The sequence below is a fragment of the Marmota monax genome, unplaced genomic scaffold (genome assembly GCF_021218885.2).
Source record: "Marmota monax isolate L192 unplaced genomic scaffold, Marmota_monax_Labrador192_F-V1.1 WCK01_AAM20220418_F8-fsc00017, whole genome shotgun sequence".
Taxonomy (NCBI): domain Eukaryota; kingdom Metazoa; phylum Chordata; class Mammalia; order Rodentia; family Sciuridae; genus Marmota; species Marmota monax.
This window is the reverse complement of record NW_026695241.1, coordinates 8569337-8589513: the sequence shown is the minus strand read 5'-3', so window position 1 is coordinate 8589513 and position 20177 is coordinate 8569337.

Below are 20177 nucleotides of genomic sequence, written 5' to 3'. Positions count from 1 at the left end.
AGAACACCGTGGTTGGCCTGCTGGTCCCATCTTGTACCTTCCCTGGGTCTTTTTCAATGTCTCAGCTCTCCACAGGTAGCCAGAGTTTATTGTTATTAATTATAGAAGGAACACTTTGGAATGGATACACCACATTTATTAAAAAGAAGAAAAAGCCCTTGATCAACACTTTGACAAATGAGCAGTCAGATGCGGAGTTAGAAGGGGACCAAAAAAGAAAAAAATTCTTTCCAAAGAAGAGCTGATCAGAAGCCGGCATCATTAGGAAAAAAGATGAAGATTTTACAGCGACGGTCTCAGATCCAAGCCAGCAAAATCACACTCCTGCTGGCTTTCAAAAGAACCCATTGCACCCTGCATCATCCTCAACCCCACAAAAAAAGAGACAGTGCCCACAGAGAGACTGTATGCAACTACTACCTTCCAGTGTCCCCTTTGCCCATGATTTTCCAATTCTGTTAAGTTTCCATTACTTGTAGAATATATGCCAAAGTAATCATCCAAAAGAAATCAGCACTGGGCAAAAAATAAAGGCTTATTGAGTGGACAAGTTGTAAATCTTTTAAAAACAGCCTCTCCTTAGAATTTTTTTGTTGTTCTTATCAGAACCCACCCCTGGTTCTCCTGTGCCCACAAGCTCCACTCCCTGTCTCAATCGCAGCTGCTGTTCCAGTCCTGGGGGACAGGAAGCAGGAGGAGTCATGCACCTTACCCAGACCCTCAGCTACAGGATAAGGAGAAACAAAGCCCTCGGAGGCTCTGACACTGGAATGGTGACAGTAAAGCACAGCGTCTCCTCCTCTTTGCCTGCTGGTCCTAAAAACTCCTGTGTCATCCCAGCTGGTTTCACCAAGAGGTTTACTTGAAACTCTTCCCATCCATGATGGGCCTAGAGGATTTAAATTCTTCCTCATCTCTACAGCCCATCGTGCAGGCCATCCCATAAACAATGGTTGTAGGGCACTGCGTGTTGACAAAGGGTGAAGAGTGACAAAGAGAAAGTCCTTGCCCTATGGAAGTTCTGGGTCCAACAAACTTAGAAACAGACACATGGCCATCAACAGTAGGTTCTGGGGCCTGCAGAAGAGATCTCTGTAGCTTTTAATATTTTCTCTTTGTTCTGTATATTGGATATCTTCATAACAATGTGTCTTGGCGTTGGTCTACTGTGATTTTGTGTGCTCGGTGTCCTGTATGTATCTACAATTTGTATATCCGTTTCCTTTTTTATTTCTGGAAAGTTTTCTGTAATTATTTCATTCAGCAGGTTACTCATTCCCTTGGTTTGAATCTCTGTACCTTCCTCTATCCCGATGACTCGTAGGTTTGGTTTTTTTATGTTATCCCGTATCTCTTGGATGTTTTTCTCATGATTTTTTACCAGACTTTCTGAGTTGGCTAGGCTCTTTTCAAGATGATATATTTTGTCTTCATTATCTGATGTTCTGGCTTCTACTTGCTCCACTCTGTTAGTGATATTCTCAATTGAGTTTTTAATTTGGTTTATCATTTCCTTCATTTCTAGAATTATTGTTTGATTTTTTTTTATAATCTCTATCTCCTGATAAAGATGCTTAACTTCTTCTTTTATCTGTTTATGTAATTCATTTTCAATGTGTTCTTTCACTGTTTGGATTTGCTATCTCGTATCCTCTTTAAGGTTCCATTTCATCTGTCTAAGGTATTCCTTGAGTTCTTTATATGACCATTTTTCTGCTGACTCTAGGTCCTCCTGAATATTTAGGCTGTCCTTCATTGTTTGTACTCCTTTTCTTCCTTGCTTTTTTATGCTGCTCATGTACGAAAGAAATTAAAGGCATAAAAATAGGAAAAGAAGAACTTAAATTATCACAATTTGCAGTACATGATTCTATACCTAGAAGACCCAAAAGGGTCTACAAAAAAACTACTAGAACTAATAAATGAATTCAGCAAAGTGGCAGGATATGAAATCAACACGCATAAATCAAAGGCATTTCTGTATATCAGTGACAAAACTTCTGAAACGGAAATGAGGAAAAACTCTCCATTCACAATATCCTCAAAAAAAATAAAATACTTGGGAATCAACCTAACAAAAGAGGTGAAAGATTTATACAATGAAAACTACAGAACCCTAAAAAGAGAAGTAGAAGAAGATCTTAGAAGATGGAAAAATATACCCTGTTCATGGATAGGCAGAACTAACATCATCAAAATGGCGATATTACCAAAAGTTCTCTATAGCTTTAATGCAATGCCAATCAAAATCCCAACGGCATTTCTTATAGAAATGGATAAAGCAATCATGAAATTCATATGGAAAAATAAAAGACCCAGAATAGCAAAACAATTCTAAGCAGGAAGTGTGAATCAGGCGGTATAGCGATACCAGATTTCAAACTATATTACAGAGCAATAGTAACAAAAACAGCATGGTACTGGTACCAAAACAGGCAGGTGGACCAATGGTACAGAATAGAGGACACAGAGACTAATCCACAAAGCTACAACTATCTTATATTTGATAAAGGAGCTAAAAGCATGCAATGGAGGAAGGATAGCATCTTCAACAAATGGTGTTGGGAAAACAAATCCATATGCAACAAAATGAAACTGAATCCCCTCCTCTCACCATGCACAAAAGTTAGCTCAAAGTGGATCAAGGAGCTAGATATCAAATCAGAGACTCTGCGTCTGATAGAAGAAAAAGTTGGGTCCGATCTACATATTGTGGGGTTGGGCTCCAAATTCCTTAATAGGACACCCATAGCACAAGAGTTAATAACAAGAATCAACAAATGGGACTTACTTAAACTGAAAAGTTTTTTCTCAGCAAGAGAAACAATAAGAGAGGTAAATAGGGAGCCTACATCCTAGGAACAAATTTTTACTCCTCACACTTCAGATAGAGCCCTAATATCCAGAGTATACAAAGAACTCAAAAAATTAGACAATAAGATAACAAATAACCCAATCAACAAATGGGCCAAGGACCTGAACAGACACTTCTCAGAGGAGGACATACAATCAATCAACAAGTACATGAAAAAATGCTCACCATCTCCAGCTGTCAGAGAAATGCAAATCAAAACCACCCTAAGATACCATCTCACTCCAGTTAGATTGGCAGCAATTATGAATTCAAACAACAACAAATGCTGGAGAGGATGTGGGGAAAAGGGTACTCTTGTACATTGCTGGTGGGACTGCAAACTGGTGCAGCCAATTTGGAAAGCAGTATGGAGATTCCTGGGAAAGCTGGGAATGGAACCACCATTTGACCCAGCTATTGCCCTTCTCGGACTATTCCCTGAAGACCTTAAAAGAGCTTTCTACAGGGATACTGCTACATCGATGTTCATAGCAGCACAATTCACAATTGCTAGACTGTGGAACCAACCCAGATGCCCTTCAATAGATGAATGGATAAAAAAAAAATGTGGCATTTATACACCATGGAGTATTACGCAGCACTAAAAAATGACAAAATCGTGGAATTTGCAGGGAAATGGATGGCACTAGAGCAGATTATGCTTAGTGAAGCTAGCCAATCCCTAAAAAACAAATACCAAATGTCTTCTTTGATATAATGAGAGCAACTAAGAACAGAGCAGGGAGGAAGAGCAGGAAGAAAAGATCAACATTAGACAGATACATGAGGTGGGAGGGAAAGGGAGAGAAAAGGGAAATTGCATGGTAATGGAGGGAGACCCTCATGGTTATACAAAATTACATATAAGAGGTTGTGAGGGGAATGGGAAAATAAACAAGGAGAGAAATGAATTACAGTAGATGGGGTAGAGAGAGAAGATGGGAGGGGAGGGGAGGGGGGATAGTAGAGGATAGGAAAGGTAGCAGAATACAACAGTTACTAATATGGCATTATGTAAAAATGTGGATGTGTAACCGATGTGATTCTGCAATCTGTATTTGGGGTAAAATTGGGAGTTCATAACCAACTTGAATCTAATGTATGAAATATGATATGTCAAGAGCTTTGTAATGGTTTGAACAATCAATAAAAAAAAAGAGAGATCTCTGGACATGACTGAGCCCTGGAAACTTTCAGAAAGGTCTAAAATAGAGTGTCCTCTTAGGAAGGATCACAGTAGTTGGTGGAAATGAAAGATGGAGCCGAGCAAAGGTGAACAATAAAAGAGAGTTTGCAAGAGAGGAAATAAGAGGGGTGGTTTCTTGGGCTGGGGATATAGCTCAGTTGGTAAAGTGTTTGCCTCATAGGCACAAAGCCCTGGGTTCATTCCCCAGCACAAAAAAGAAAGAAAGAAAGAGAGAGAGAGAGAGAGAGAGAGAGAGAGAGGGTCTCAGGAGAACGTAGGATAAAGCCTGTGCATACAAAGTGAAGAGAATCACATCAAAATAGCCACTGGTGCAATAAACATCTGGAAAAGATGATAGAAGAACAAAAAAGCCACTTGTTGCAGAAGGAGGTTCAAGGTGCCAGGTCTGGAGGCCCAGGACTTTTGATCCTTCCATTTCAGAAATGCCCCTCCAGTTCAGGGGCATCCTGAGGATATGGATCCAAAAGAGACTCCCAGAATGTAGGCACTGTAAAAAGGTGAGAAAACCCTACAGGAGGCCCCAGAACTGACAGACACCAAGCCAATGGCACCATCTGATCACAAACACCTGGAGGCCAGACACTGGGGCCTATGAGGTGATAATCATGTAAAACACCCTCTTATAGCTTTTTGTGGTTTTTTTTCCCTTACTAGATAGTGGACTCCTCAGGGGAAAAGAGCGTATCCTTTTTAATCTCTGCATCATCAGGACCTAGGCTTTTTAGGTACATGGTTGCATTAACATTCAACATATAAATAGGTCACTTTGTGGTTTTCTTAAGGTTTTCATGTCTATGAGCACATTTAATCCACCCACACAAACCCCATGAGTTAAATTTTAGAAATTGCATTTTAGAAGTGGAAAAACTAGAAGCTTGGAAAGGTTCATTGGCTTTTCTAAGATTATGCAGCTAGGAAATAAAAGGTCCCAGATGACCTGTCTTCCTCTGTCCTCTCACTATTCACCTCCCTCCACCATCTCCATATCCACCCCGTGGAATTCCAACCATGGGCCGTGACAGGCCTTCGGCACTCTGCCGTCTCTCCTACCTGCTGGTACACTCATCGAGCAAGAGTGCCGAGGCTGCAATGTGCTCTAGAGATTGTGCTGCGACTGGAGGCGTCAGGATGAATCAAAGTCCTTGCTTGCATGAGTTTTTATTCTAGCGGGGAGAGCAAAAAAACATAAACAAGATACTTTGGAAGGTGGTAAGAACCAGGGAAGGAAGAAACGCAGGGTCATGATAGAGCGTACCAGAGGAGGTACTATGGCTCCGTGAAGGGTCTCCAAGGAGAGACATTTGAGCTGAGACCTGGTGAGAGAAAGAACCACCCTGCAAAAACCTGCTGGAGTGTTCCAATCAGAGGGAACAGCATGTGCAAGGTCACCCAAGTGGGACTGGGCATACCCAAGCCAAGGAAAGGGGGCCAAATGGACACACAGGAGCAGAGAAATGAGGAATGCTGTGGTTTAGATATGAGGGGTCCCCCACTAGCTCATCCATGAGACAATGCAAGGTTTAGAGGAGAAATGATTGGTTATGAGAGCCAGAACTCAATCAGTGAATTAATCCCCTGATAGAGATTAACTGAGTGGTAACTGGAGGTGGGGAGGGTGTGGCTGGAGGAGGTGGGCCATGGGGGCATGTCCTTGGGGCATATATTTTGTATCTGGAGAATGGAGCCTCTCTCTGCTTCTCAGTGCCATGTCCTGAGATGCTTTCCTCCTCCACACCCTTCTGCCATGATCTTCTGTCTCACCTGGAGCCCCAGGAATGGGGCCAATTCTCTATGGACTGAGACTTCTGAAACTGTGAACCCCCAAATAAACTTTTCCTCTTCTAGTTATTCTTCTCAGGTCTTTTGGTCAAGGCAGCAAAAAGAAAAAGAGTTGACTAAAACAAAGAGAGAGAGGAAGCAGAGTCCAGTCCCAAAGAGTCTGGTATGGAATATAGATTTAAACCAAAGTTCATGGGAAGCTGCTAGAGCTTTGAGCAGAGGAGCAGAATGATGTGGCTTTTTTTTTTTCTTGAAATGTGAAGCTGGCTGCTACATGTAGAATAGAGTGCAGGGGCCTGAAATCAGGAAAATGGAAACCAGATTGTGGCCCTCAAGCAGCAATGGATCCATTTTATACAAGGAATGAGAAATTCAAGGACTGTTGGAAGGTCTGGGGGATGGGGTCAGAAAGACATTCCATCAGTTTCCAGGAAATTGTCATGTGCAGGAAGCCCTGGAGGTCCTTCCCCGGAACCCTGTGGACTGAAATGTCCCAGAAGTGGGTGATTCACAGAAGGACCATAGGAAGCCCCCCAAAGTCTCAGACCTGGGGTCCAAGCAAATCCACAGGAGCAGGTGTATCTCCACTTCCCTGCAGCCCTCCTAGTCTCCAGGGACACCCCAGTGCACAGACCCCACCTGCAGCCCCACCAGCAGGGACTCTGGAAAATTAGGCTGGCTCCTCTCAGTCACTTCAGAGAAGAGCAAATGGGTCTGTGTCACCATTAGACTTCCAGCATAGGGCACAGAAGTAGAAACAGGAGGCAACAGTCCAGATGGGAGGTGACCGTGGCTTGGAGGAGGGTGGTGGCAGCACAAATAGAGGATTAGGCAGAGCTGGGATTCATTTTAGAAGTAAAGTCAAGAGGACTTGTTGATGAGGTATATTTGCTTGTTATCGTCACTCCATAGAACATCTTCTCCCCCACGGGTCCTCAGGAGCCACTGGTTTGTTTTTGTTTTTGTTTTTTTAAATAAAATTCAGATTTTATTTAAATACCATATAATTCACCCATTAGACTATACAATTTAGGGGTTTATAGTATATTCACAAAATTATGCACTCATTACCACAATCAATTTTAGAACACAACCTGAAAAAAAATTTAACAACGCTTCACTCTTAGCTACTACCCATGAATCCCCCTAATGTCGTCAGCCCCAGGCAAGTGATAATTTACTTTTCTTTTTCTATAGATTTGCCTATTCTGGATATTTCATATGCATGTAGTCATATAACACGTGACCCTTTGTGTCTGGCTTCTTTCACTTAACATAATATTTTCAAGATTTGTTCACAGTGAAATTCTTTCATTCTTTTTATGATCAAATAACAGTCTCTTGTGTGAATACCATATTTTATTTATCCACTCATCATTTGATGGTCATTTGATTGCTTCCACTTAGAGGGTACTAGGGAAAATGCGGCTATTAACATTGATGTGAAAGTCCTCGTGTAGACCTATGTTTTTATTTGTCTTGGTTATGTACCAAAGTGGAATCACTAACATGCTAACTCCATGATTAATTGCTTGAGGAACTGATAGACTTTCCAACATGCCGTACCTTCTGTGTTGCCCCCTGCAGTAACAAGTGACCTCAGGTGTCACTTGGGGAGCATTCCTGGCCTCTCCTTCCATGACATGATGCTCACACTATTGGACAATGCTTCTGTTCTCACCTAACCCTCCTTGTATCCTTACGAGATTTCCTATCATGCTGTATCATCTTTGCTGATTTTCTTGGCTCTCTGTGGATACCTGCTGTGGTTCAGATGTGGCTTTGTCCCCTAAGAGTTCATGTGTTAGATGGTTGGTCCCCAGTGGGGCAGTAGGTAAGAGGTAGTAGGACATTTAAGAAATGAGGCTTAGTGCAAGGTAATTAGGTTCTAAAAACATGCTCTTGGAAAGGATTAATATAGTTCTTACAGAACCCTAGTTAGTTCCCACAAGAGTGAGTTGTTATAAGAGTGAACTTCCACACTCTCTATTTTACTGTAATTGCTCCCTTTCTTACATATACATACCACGATGTCATCTGCCATGCTATAACCCAGACAAGGGAACCCTCATCAAAGCCTAACCCAATGGGACCACCAAATCTTGGACTTTAAGCCTCCAAAAGCTATGATCTAAATAAATCTCTTTTCTTTACAAAGTAACCCACTTTGGTATTTAGTTATAGCAATGGAAAGTGGACTAATTCAACACTTTTAAAAGGGATCATCTCTTTTAGTTCTCTATTTCTAAATGCCAAGCACAATTCCCAGCACAAAGATAAACTTCCAGTTTATCCATTAGTGGGTAAAAGAGGCAATCTGGATTAATGGGAACATGCTTCCAGATACTATCAAATCAATCAACAACAGGACTGAGGTCCTCAAGGATGCTCAGAAAAGTCAAAACAAAATCTGAAATCAAACTGCTATAGAACTGAGGTAAGGAGGGGGGAATTTATGTGCTTCTGTAGATGCTATTGACAAATGTTATAAATGGTTAATTTACAAGTGTGTAATTTACAGGAATCTATGGAAGTGCCCAGAATGCTGATTCAGAGAAAGCATGGGTGGATGAGTAATGAGGTTTTGATAGGACATTGTGTGCAGTTTTGTTGGGGATTTGTAGTACTGGTTTCTCAGCAATCACTAATGGCTTCCCTGACCACTCCCTATCTCTCAGGCTGAAAAATAAGGATTCAGACAGGATCCCAATAATATGCATTTAGATAATTATATCTTACAAGGTCTACCACATGAATTGTTTTTCTGTGGAAATCCCAATAAGCCCAGATGAGTAAACAATTCCTTAAAAAGCTATTGGAGGTTAAAAAAATCTATTTCACTTCCACAACTTGTTACCTAGTCCATTTCTACTTATCATCTTTTATTTATGAAACTTCATTTGCATGAAAAACAAGATCCATTGATAATGTGAGATAAAGGTTATACTGATCAATGTTAATACAGAGGCTCTATCAGTTTTAGACATATCAATGTTAAGTAGCAGAGAAGATCTAAAATGTATGTTAGGCTTAGGAATTCTAAGACTTTTCTAATTATGAAATCTTGGGTCTGATTTTAAAAAAGATTAGAATTACAGCTCTTCAGAAATGAACAATAAATCAATAAATTAGCAAGTTTCTGTTCTAGGGTCTGCCTAACCACTAATACACTGAAGAATTAACATTTCTAAATTATGTTTATGTATGTATAATAAAAGGTTTGGGGAAAAAAAGTTAGCAGCTCCCTACATATGCATTCTAGGATGATAGAGCTCCTTTTAACATATTTTTTGAACAGTCAACACTTTGGTCCTTGCTTTCTAAGGCCAGCCAAGATCCAAAGAATGACAGGACTCCTCTCTGGGTCCTGCAACTTCAGAGAGTCACCTGATCTGCTGAACAGGGAGATTGAGAGGACCCTAGAGAACAGGAAGCCAACCAGTGCACATTCTGCAAAGAGGAAGGTCATTGTGTTGGGAAATCTCCTTTATACTTCCAAGAGAAGCCACAAATGGAAGACAAGATAGATGTTGCCAGTGGTAGAGGAAAGCTAAAGGAGCCAAGAGGCTTTGCATACACCCCGAAGAGTGATCTCTGAGGAATCTCAGCTGACTCTTAAGAGTAGATGGGAACAAAGTCAGTTTTGACCAACTTGGTCTTTAATATCTGGCAGGAGAGTATAGCCTAAGCACATGAATATTTTAAAAGAAAAGCAATGTTGTTGGTTTTTTATTAATTTAACTTAAGATGTACACTTGTGTCAGCCCTACCAAAAGTAAGTAAAATGGAGGCATAAAGGAAGGCTTCTTGTATGGGAGTACCTAATACTAATGATTACAAAAGACTCTAGAGTCGCAAGTTTGTCCTAAATTACTTTAAGCCTGATCTCATAGACCTACAAATCTTCCTAACCTCCTGTATTGATAAACTTGCTCTGTTTTTCACTGATATGATTATGAATAGTAATTCTTCATGGTTTTCAAAAAACTGGCTGAAATACTAATTGCTTTTGTGCTAATTATTTACAAAAAAAAGTAATGCTTTGTTGTCTTATTTATCACTGTCTTAGCATGATCTCTGCCCTATGTATGCTTTGTCCAGTCACCTGCCATCTGCCACTGTGGACCCCTGGACTGCTCTGATGCTGAATGACCCTAACTGTCTACATCCCACCTGATGGGGAACAAGGACTTTAGGTTATTTTCCCCAACTTTGCTCCCTTTCAGCAGGAAGCAACTTGGAGAGGTCACCACCCATTTTTTCCATAGAAATGGAATGTAGAAATTGACAGTGGAGAAATGTAAGAGTGGTCCACTCTATGCTTTGAATATAGCCCTTGCTGCTCTGCCATTGCAACTTACTTTTAAAATGGACACATTTCTTTCTCTTCCTCTTCTTGCTCTTCCCTAATCTCTCCCCCTCCTTAATCTCAGGGGGAAACCAGATTACCTTTCTTCCCCATCCTAGACAGAGTTCATCTGCCCTTCAGCACACACCCACCATAGGAATGAAATAATCCAGAATTTGGGGATGGCATCAGAAGATCTCAGAAATGACTGTCTCCCAAATTAACAAGTGAATTACAACTCCAACAGAGAACATGTGGAATGTAGCCTTTGAATCACCTGTTTAAAAGCCCCCTGTACCTGCTGAAGTCCCCTGTATTTCTCCTTTGCCAGCAAAACAATAAACTTTCTTTTTCCTTTTTCTAAAAAAGAAAGAAAGAAAGAAAGAAAATAAATATGCTTTTTGGATTATAAAACTTCACTAAAAAACACAAATTTGGCCTGCCAAATTCACTTAAACATCAAAAACTTAACACTTTCAATTGATAGTTCAAACAGTTCAAACAGACCAAAATTTTCCCCTCCAAATCTACTTTATTCCAGTCCACACACCCCCAATCAATGGGATGATCAATGATATAATTATTTAAGCCAAAAATTTAGCAGAAATCCTTAGTTCCTCTCTGATCCTTAACTCCCTACATCCAATGCATAAAGAAGTCCTATTTTGTTTCCAGAATATAGCCTGGATCCCTCCATTTTTCTACATTCCCCTGTTTCTGGACCCATCTAAGCCCCTTGTCCTCTCACCTGGCCTCTCCATTAACCTCCACATGGTCTCTGTGCTTCCTCTGCAATGGTTGACCCCAAGACAATCCATCTTTCACACCCTGCAGCCTGTGACTCCATCACCTCACACCCCACAATTCATTTTGCTGTTGGCAGAATTCCCACTTTCAATAGCGGCCCACATCTCCTGCCCAATCTCTCCTTATTTATATCACATCTGCTGTATTCTTGTTTTCCATTTTCCTTGGTGTTCTCTCTATTTTAGAGAATATTAAGCTCTTTCTCTCATCTGAGCTGGACTTCTTCCTCCAGATTTTGAATGACTGTCACATTTCATTTGAGTCTCAGCTCAGATACCACTTTCCCTAAAGGTCTTCTCTGCTGCTTAACATTGATATATCTAAAATTGATAGAGCCTCTGTATTAACATTGGTCAATATAACCTTTATCTCACATTATCTTTATCACATTTCATTTATTATTATCCCAAATTAAATTAGATATATTCAACTATTTTAGTACTTTTTACTGGAACAATGCCTAGAAAATAGTAGGTGCTCAGTAAATATTCTTTGAATTTCATACTTTTTGATCAAAAGATTTTTTTTAGTTCACTTATTAACACTGATTCTCTTGGACTAGCTTAAACACTGATTAGCAATAACATATGGTTTTGATTTTTTAAAAAGGAAATATTTATTTGGCAATGATGATTATTATGATGACAACTAAAATTTATTTGAACCCTTACTTCATACCAGCATTATAGTAGATAGCTTATGGGCAAATCCAACTTAATCCTTATGGAAATTCTACTCCATAAGTATTTCTATGATCCCCACTTTTTACATGAGACAACTCAAGCACAGAGAGACAATTCCAGTGCACATGAGCTTGATGAATGGACAGAACCAGGGTTTATTCTGAATCCAAAGGTCATGCTCTTATTCATCATAATATTCTTCTTCCCTAATGATTGCAGATTGTTCAAAAATTTTCCCCTGAAATTAAGTTTCAAGGCAACCAAAATAATGAATGTATGTCACAATCTGAAAAATGCTCAGAAATATTTTAGGATTATGAAGACGTGCCATAGGAATCCAGCTGGCCCCCTTTGGGGTTCCGAGGTCTAACAAGGCAGACAACTGATGTGTTAACACCTCCAGGTTCAGATTCCAATCAACCAAGTTCACAGATACCATGGTGCTAATTTGTTCATTTCCAGTGATTAAGTGGCTGTCAAACAGATATGATAGGGATGTTTGAGAATCAAGCCACTCTCTCTGCAGGCAAATCCACATGGGAAGCAAGATTGCAAGCACACATTTACTTGATAAGGATGGCGTGAAAGAGGGAGGATAGGTGCAAAGATGCTAATAGCACATGCTCCTGGGTTCTTTTTTTGCAGGAGATGGGGGCAGAAGTCACAGGGAGGAATTTGGAGGTGAAGGCCTCTCCTGCAAGAGTAAAGCATCAGAACTAGACAAGAGTTGCCTCTGTTTCTGATAAGTATTTTCTCTCTTTGCTCATGTCAAAACCTATAGTCGATTCATCATTATGTCTTAACCTGGGAAACATTTCATTTCTAAGGTGAGTTTGTACTTTTCCAGACTGATCTAAGTCAATTTTAGAGTCTCACTCTCAGAGAACAACCTTCTCTGTCGTAAATTCTTGCAGGATGCCTTATGGCCCCCATATTCTGTCCAGAGGAATGTATTTGACGGTGTAATGTGGGAAGGAAGCCAGTGGAAAGTGCTCAGGTGGTGACCCAGGTTTCTTTAGAATCTCAACTACAAGCCTTAACTGAGCAAAGAAAAAAGTAATGCTTCCCTGTACCCCTTCTCCCTTCAGAGGTTTAAATCTGACACCAGTAATAAGGCACCCTCTGCTCATCATCCTGTCTTAATTTATCACTTCACACAGTTGACCTTTCAACCTTCCCTGCTATGTCATAATGAAGCAGAAGTTGATGAGCAGTGAGGGCCAAGGTTTCCCCTGCTGCTGCTGTTTGTATATCAGGACTGCCCATGAGCATGTGTCTTCTCTTTGCTTCCTTCCTTCACCCTTTGCATGCATTGAAAACCGTGGGAAACCTGGCACCTTCTGATATTCCAGAGGCCCCAGAACCCTGTCTTTGAGATAGCATTGGGGTGAGCATCCTCTGTCACTTTTTTTTTTAAATCACAGAGCATGTTCAAGGTATTGGCGATATCTGGTAAAACAAAACTCTGGAAAAGAGGTTACCCTCTGAGAATTAAACTAGTAAAACACACAGTGTGATTGCGATTAGCCATCTGTGAGCATAAAGGAAAAGACAGCCTGTAAATGTGTCACTGAAGAATTTGCAGACACTCATCTCCAATAAAGATGATGGGAATAATCTCAGGGAGATGAGTCGGAACTTGACAGCAATTTAGAAAGCAGAAAACTAATCAATTGCAATGTAGTCTGCCTAGGGAGAGTTTGGGGTGGGGGTGAGGCTGTTGCCCCAGAGAGCATTCAACACGGGCTCCCCCAGGGATACTGACATCCGAGTCAAGAGGAGAGAGCATCAGGGGAAAAATATCCTGCATCTTCCTAGAGCATTGGTTTTACCTGCAGATCTTGAGGAGGTTGTATTAAAATAAACATGAGCATTTCATTGAGTGGATCACTAGAGGGAAATTTCTGTGAACCTTGGGGTTGACAACAGACAAGGAGAGAAATTTCATTTAGGCCTGCCGTGTCTCTCTCTTTCTCCTTCCCTCCCTCCTAATTGCTACCCAGGATTGTCAGATCAGAGCATAGGCTCTCTGCTGGCCCATCATGCAAGCCAAGTCCTTGCCTAAAATGTCAATGTGGTTATCAGAGTCCAGGCAAGGGACAGAACTAACTTGGTAATTTGAATAGGGAAAATTTAATATGAACAGTTTTTAATTAGTTATGGATTGCCAACTAAAGGGTATAGGGCACATGATGTGGGGGGTCAGCATGTGGCCTTCTCCATTCACTAATGTGCTATCTGTGGTTATTGTCCTATGACAGTGCCCAGCCCTCATTAGGGCACCTCTGGAACTCACTGGGTATTCACCACCGTGGGGACAGCAAAAATGCACAAAATGCTTTGTGCAACTGGGGCTCCACAAGCTGCTGACAGCCTCGCGCCACAGGAACCAGACATAAGAGATGCTTCTTCTCTCAGTGTCCCTCCAGAGCCCTCTGCTGACAGAGCCGCCTATCAAGCCATCTGGTAAATGAGAAATGTTTACAGGTGCAGCTCCAGGATCACAAACCAAGGCAAAGAAGTGTCCTTCAGAGCTGAAAAGCAACAATGGAGGACTACATATGGAAAATGTTAAAGGAGCTGGACCCTCATCACTTCTGTCAATTATTTCTGTTGCTCAAGGGAAAAGATCAAGAATTTAAATGCATGGTCTCCATTAAAGCACAGAGATAACTCCTTCCTCTCCTGAACCCATTGAAATGGCAGTAAAGAAATTCTTAAAAGCAGAAAACCCTAACAAATAAACAGCATAGAAGGGAAGCTTAATTTTTTTTTTTAATTTGACAAATTTTCGGAAGATGGAAAGCAAATGGAGGGGGCCTGATGTAGAGATCCATCAGCTATGACCTACAATGCGTGCAAGGGCCATGTGAGCCAGTCCACCCAGAACCTTTGAAAGGTGCAAAATTTGGACATAAAAAATGTCATAAAAATCAAGCTTGCATAACAGGGATGAAAACACAGAATCATTAGTTTGCCAGGGCTGCCATATCAAAGTTCCGCTGATGAGGTGGCTCTTACACATTGGATCTGGAATGTTCTCCAAAGGCCCATGTATTTAAGAGGTAGGGCCTAGAGGGAGGTTTTAAGTACTTGGGAATGTGCTTTGAAGGGGATTTGGGACCTTGTTCTCTCTCTCTCTCTCTCTCTCTCTCTCTCTCTCTCTCTCTTTTTTTCCAACTACCATGAGGTGAGTGCTTGCTCACGTGCTCTCACCATGATGTTCTGCCTCATCACAGGTCCAAAATCAATGAGGCCAAGCAAACATGGAATGAGACCTCTGAAACCAGGAGGAGCCAAAATAAACCTTTCCTCCTTATAATTGATTATCTTAGGTGTTTGTTACAGGGATGGAAAACCGACTTCATGGATACTCATTACCCATAAAGCTATAAGTCTAAGATTAATGTGTCAGCAGAGTTTATTTCTTCTGAGGTCCCTCTCTTGGCTTGCAAATGGTCAACTTCTTTTTGTCTTCACATGGTTTTTCCTCCGTAATTGTGTCCAAATTTCCTTTTCTTATAAGGACACCAGTAATATTGAATTAGGGCCCACCCCAATGACCTCATTTAAGAAGTAACCTGATTACTTCTTAAAGATCCTCTCTCCAAATACAGTCACAATCTGAGGTTCTTAAATATACTAGATAAAATTTAGCCCATAACACATAGGAAGCAGTCAAAAGTCTTTTTCGTGGAATGGTTGGCTACCCGTCTCCTTCTTCACTCCAGGAAGCCAACCAACTCCCTGTGTGCACAACCCCCCACCACCATACACACATACACAGAAGACCAATGGTTTATTCTCAGAAGTCATATAGAGAAGACATTAGTCAAATATAAGGAAGAGAGAGGTCAGAAGTTGAAAACAGGAGTTTACCTGAAATGTCTACTTCTAGAGTTCTGCCTCCCAATCAGGAAGGAAGAGAAGTCTTGTTTTCAGTAACCTAAGAGCCCCAAATAAAAGACCCTCAGACACTGACCTCAGACACAGGAAGAGCTGCCAATCTCAGTAACTTCAATATTGCCTATTAGTATACCCCCCTCTTGCTGCCTGAGCTTCCAATCAGCTTTTATTCATCACTAGTATGTACGAATGCATAGCCTGACATTTGAGAAAGGCCTTTGACATGAGAAGAACCCAACATGCATTAAAAACTTCCAACACTCAGCAAAACCCACCACAAAGGAACTTTTTTTAAAAAGCTATAGTAATAAGCTAGAATTAACAAAATTGAAAAGATACTGTGTGGGGTTTTTGTTATGTTTTATTTTGTCTTGTTTTTAAGAGGGTACTGGAGGGTCTGGGGGTGTAACTCAGTGGTAGAACACCTACCTAGTGTGAGTGAGGCACTGGTTCAATCCTCAGCACTGCATAAAAAATAAATTTATAAACATAAATATTGTGTGTCCCTCTACAATTAAAAAAAATTTTAAAAAAGAAGGTACTAGATAGGTAAAGATGCAGAGAAATAATTTAAGAAATGCAAAATTGTTAATAACAATGTAAATCAAAAGTTGGTAGATAAAAATGAAAAAACATTTCAGAAAATAAAACAAACAAAATTTAAATGATGGAACTAAAAGGAAAAATGACTTAAAGAAAATAATAAAAAGGAGCTTAACAATGGATTAACAGAATAGAAAAATAATGAAAAAGAAGTAATTTTAAAATTCATAATGGAATATTTTTTCTGAAAAAAAATGGAAATTAAAACATCCAGATTAAAAGAAAGGCCCACTATATCCAGTATAGGAAGTGATAAAAACCAAACACAAGGACTCCATATTATGAAATTTCAGAGATCAAAACATAAAAGTTTAAAAAAAAATCCCATAAATATCCTTGGGAGTTGGAGGAAAATCATTAACACAAAATATGGAAAGGACTAATATCACACTTCTCATCATCAAATCTAGAGGCTGGAAGACAAAGAGAAAAAGACTTCAAAATACCGAGGAAAAGTGATTTGCAGTCTAGCATCATATACCCAGCCAAAAAATTCTATCAACAAGTATGAAGATAGATTAAAAACATTTTCTGAAAGGCACAATTTCAATTATCACCATGAACAATTTCTTAGGAATCTAGGAACATGTGCCCCATCAAAGTGAGGAAGAAGGTGTTTCCTATTAACAGAATAAGTAGTGGATCCAACCCACGCATACAAAGAGAAAGTTCACAGATGAGACTGTGGAGAAGGGCTGGGAGAAACTTCCCAGGAGCATGGGTCCAGACAAAGCATAGGAAGGGTAGTCTCTGGGAGAGACACTAAAAAATAAATTAATAATAATCATGATCTATGTACAGATGATTTTATTTACTTGATCATTTGAAAAATAGTATTGATGAATGCATCACTAATACAATGGAGTATGAAAAAAATAAATTACAAGCTCACAAAATTCAGCAAATTAAAAAACAAGAAAAACATTTAACTCTAGGGAAAATATGCAAATGACAAACAACAAGGAAGATAGGATACAGTTCTTAGCTAAGACCTTTTATTATAGTCATAATAATATCAATCCTATTATTCAATGAAAAAAACTATATATAATTTTAATGAACATAGGAGGAGAAGGTAGGTGGGGTGGGGACAGGTGAAGAATAATGAGCTAAGTCTTCATCTATCATATCAGAATATTGATGCATAATGTCTAAAATGGATACTAAACAACAATGCAAGTGTTTTACTCAGAAATATGGAGGTAAGTACAAGAAAGCAAGAAATGAAGGAGTTGAACACAGTTGCTTATGGGAATGGGAGGGTAGGGTAGGAATTGCTTAGTTGGGGACTTCTGGGTTTTGTTAAACCATTTAATATTTAATGAATTTCAAACTAGTGCATGCATAACTATATCAAAATTAAATTTATTCAGTAAATAACTAGTCTAAGAGGAGATTGAAGTGAGAGGTGAACTGAGAACTAACGCACCTTTGGAATCCAACAAACATGGGAGCAAGTAGTGGACTCCGTGGAGCTCTGTGGAAGGGGCTGGTGTTATTTCACCTGTGTATAAGAGAAAAAAATGAGAGAAAACTGAAGTCTCAAGATATTCAGGTCCAAGCAGAACCCAACTTTAATAAGTCCTACCCTTGACCTCTACAGACTAGCAATCAATAGTAACTCAAAAGTAACCCCATTCAGAAAATATGAAAGAAAATTCAATTCATAATCTGCTATTTTTAAAACCCTCCTCCTGTCTTTATGTCTGTGGCTCCTCACAATGTTTTTGAGTCTCTAAAGTCAAACCCTCCACTTGTTGCATGACCTATCTGACCCTTGCATGTGCATATTGATTGGCTTCTGCTGTGGTTTGGACACGGCTTGACTGTATACACCATGTGTGGAAACGTAAGCTCCATTGTGAGATATTCAGAGGGCAGAAATTAATCTGACTGTTGTGTTTAGAGGTGGGGCCTTTGGGAGATAATTAGAATTAGAGAAAGTCATCAGGGTGGAATTTCCACAATCCAGTACTGGTAGCCTTATAAGAAGAGGGGGACAGAGTGGAACTTGCATGATTGAATACCAGCAGGTTTATGAGAAGAGGGAGACAACCAGGAGAGTCACATGCATATATATGCTCCCTGTCTTCTGCCATGTGATATCCTCCTGTTCCATCTTGGGACTCTGCCAGAAGGAAAAACATCACCAAATAAGCCCTTGATCTTGGACCAGAACTATGAGTCAAAATAAAATCACTTTCCTTTTTAGGTTAGCTTGCCTCATGTGTTGCATTATAGTAATAGAAAATGAACTAATACAGATTCTTTTCCTTTCCTCCACTTCTGTGCCATCCCATCCATACATTCTTTTAATTTCCTATTCTCTTAGAAGTCTGGTGTTATGGTTTGGACGTGAGGTGTCCCCCAAAGGCTCACATGTGAGGCAATGCAAGAAGGTTGGAGAACAAATGATTGGATTAGGGTCTTGACCTAATCAGTGAATTAATCCCTGGTGGGATTAACTGACTGGAAACTGTAGGCAGGTGGGGTATGGCTGGAGGAAGTGGTTTATTGGAGGCATGGCAATGGGGTACATATTTTGTATCTGGAGAATGGAGTCTCTTTCTCTCTTTCTCTCTCTCTTTGCTTGCTGATCAGCATGTAAACTGGTTCCCTCTGCCACATTCTTCTTCCATGATGTTCTGCCTCACCTGGAAGCCCCGAGGAATGGAGCTGGCCTTCTATGTACTAAGATCTCTGAAACCGTGAGCCCCTAAATAAACCTTTCCTCCTCTACAGTTGTTATGGTCAGGTCCTTTGTCACAGCAGCGAAAAAGCTGACTAAACCAACTGGGAAGACCTTTCCTTTTTAAAAATGTTTTTAATTGTAGATGGACACAATACCTCTGTTGTATTTATTTATTTTTATGCGGTGCTAAGGATTGAACCCAGTGCCTCACACGTGCTAGGCAAGCGTTCTACCACTGAGCTACCAACCCAGCCCCAAGACCTTTACTTTCATTAGCAGAATTGAGCAAGTAAAGAAATCAGAACAAGGGTTTAAAAAAAAAAAAAGTTTGTCCTTAAACTTTGTCTCACTCATGGGAATTTCTGGGTTAAAATTTAAGGGTTTTCATCATGTTTCTTTCTCTTTTTGATATTCTGCAGCAATGTGCTTCCACTCCTGGGGTGAGTTTGTGGAACTCTGATCAGAGAAAATAGGAGAGACCAAATGTTGGCTGTGCCCAGGGTAAGACACTCAGACCTCCAGGCTCAAATAACCACTGAACATCCGCTCCTCGAGTTTGGGGATTTTTGACTCCTTTGTTCACTGCTATATCCTAAGTGCTTAGAACAGCGTCTTTCCTGAAGGAGATGTTGGATAAGTTGTTACACACTTGTACTTCCAGCAGTCAGCATCCTAGTGAGTACCACCCACCAATCTTTTTCGGGCTCGCCAAATAAGTGCCTTCTCCCCACAGTGAGCTACCCACGGCACAACATTTCTTAAAGGTTGGGTTTCTCCTTTAAATTAAGAAATCAGAGCACCAGGGTCCTCATCAGTCTCACAAGCTGGCTGACACAAGGTCATTCTTCCGTATATTCTCAGTGTGCTAATGGAATTGGGTTTCTGAGCCTACACTGCTGGGTACCTGACCTCAGAGCAGGATCAGTTCACCTAGGAAATGGCATTCAAGAGACTCTTTGCAGCCTGCCAACCTCTCCTTATGATATCCTCTGCTTAATATGTCCTTCATTCAGGTGTTCATCATAATTCTAAGAGCTTACAGAAAAGAGCCCCAGGCTAGGAGACACAGAACTGAAATCCAAAGAAGAGTGTGGAATTTGATAGACAGGGCCTCGTAGAATTGGAGAGGAAATGCCACAAGGACACAGAGAGCAGAAACACAAAAATCACAGAGCTCCTGAGCCATCAAAGTGTGAAAGGGTCAAGGGGCTTGGGTGTCATTAGAAAAATCACAGCGGGGGTGAGTCCCACAACACAGGTGTCTTCATCCATTTTCTGTTGTTATAACAAAATGCCTG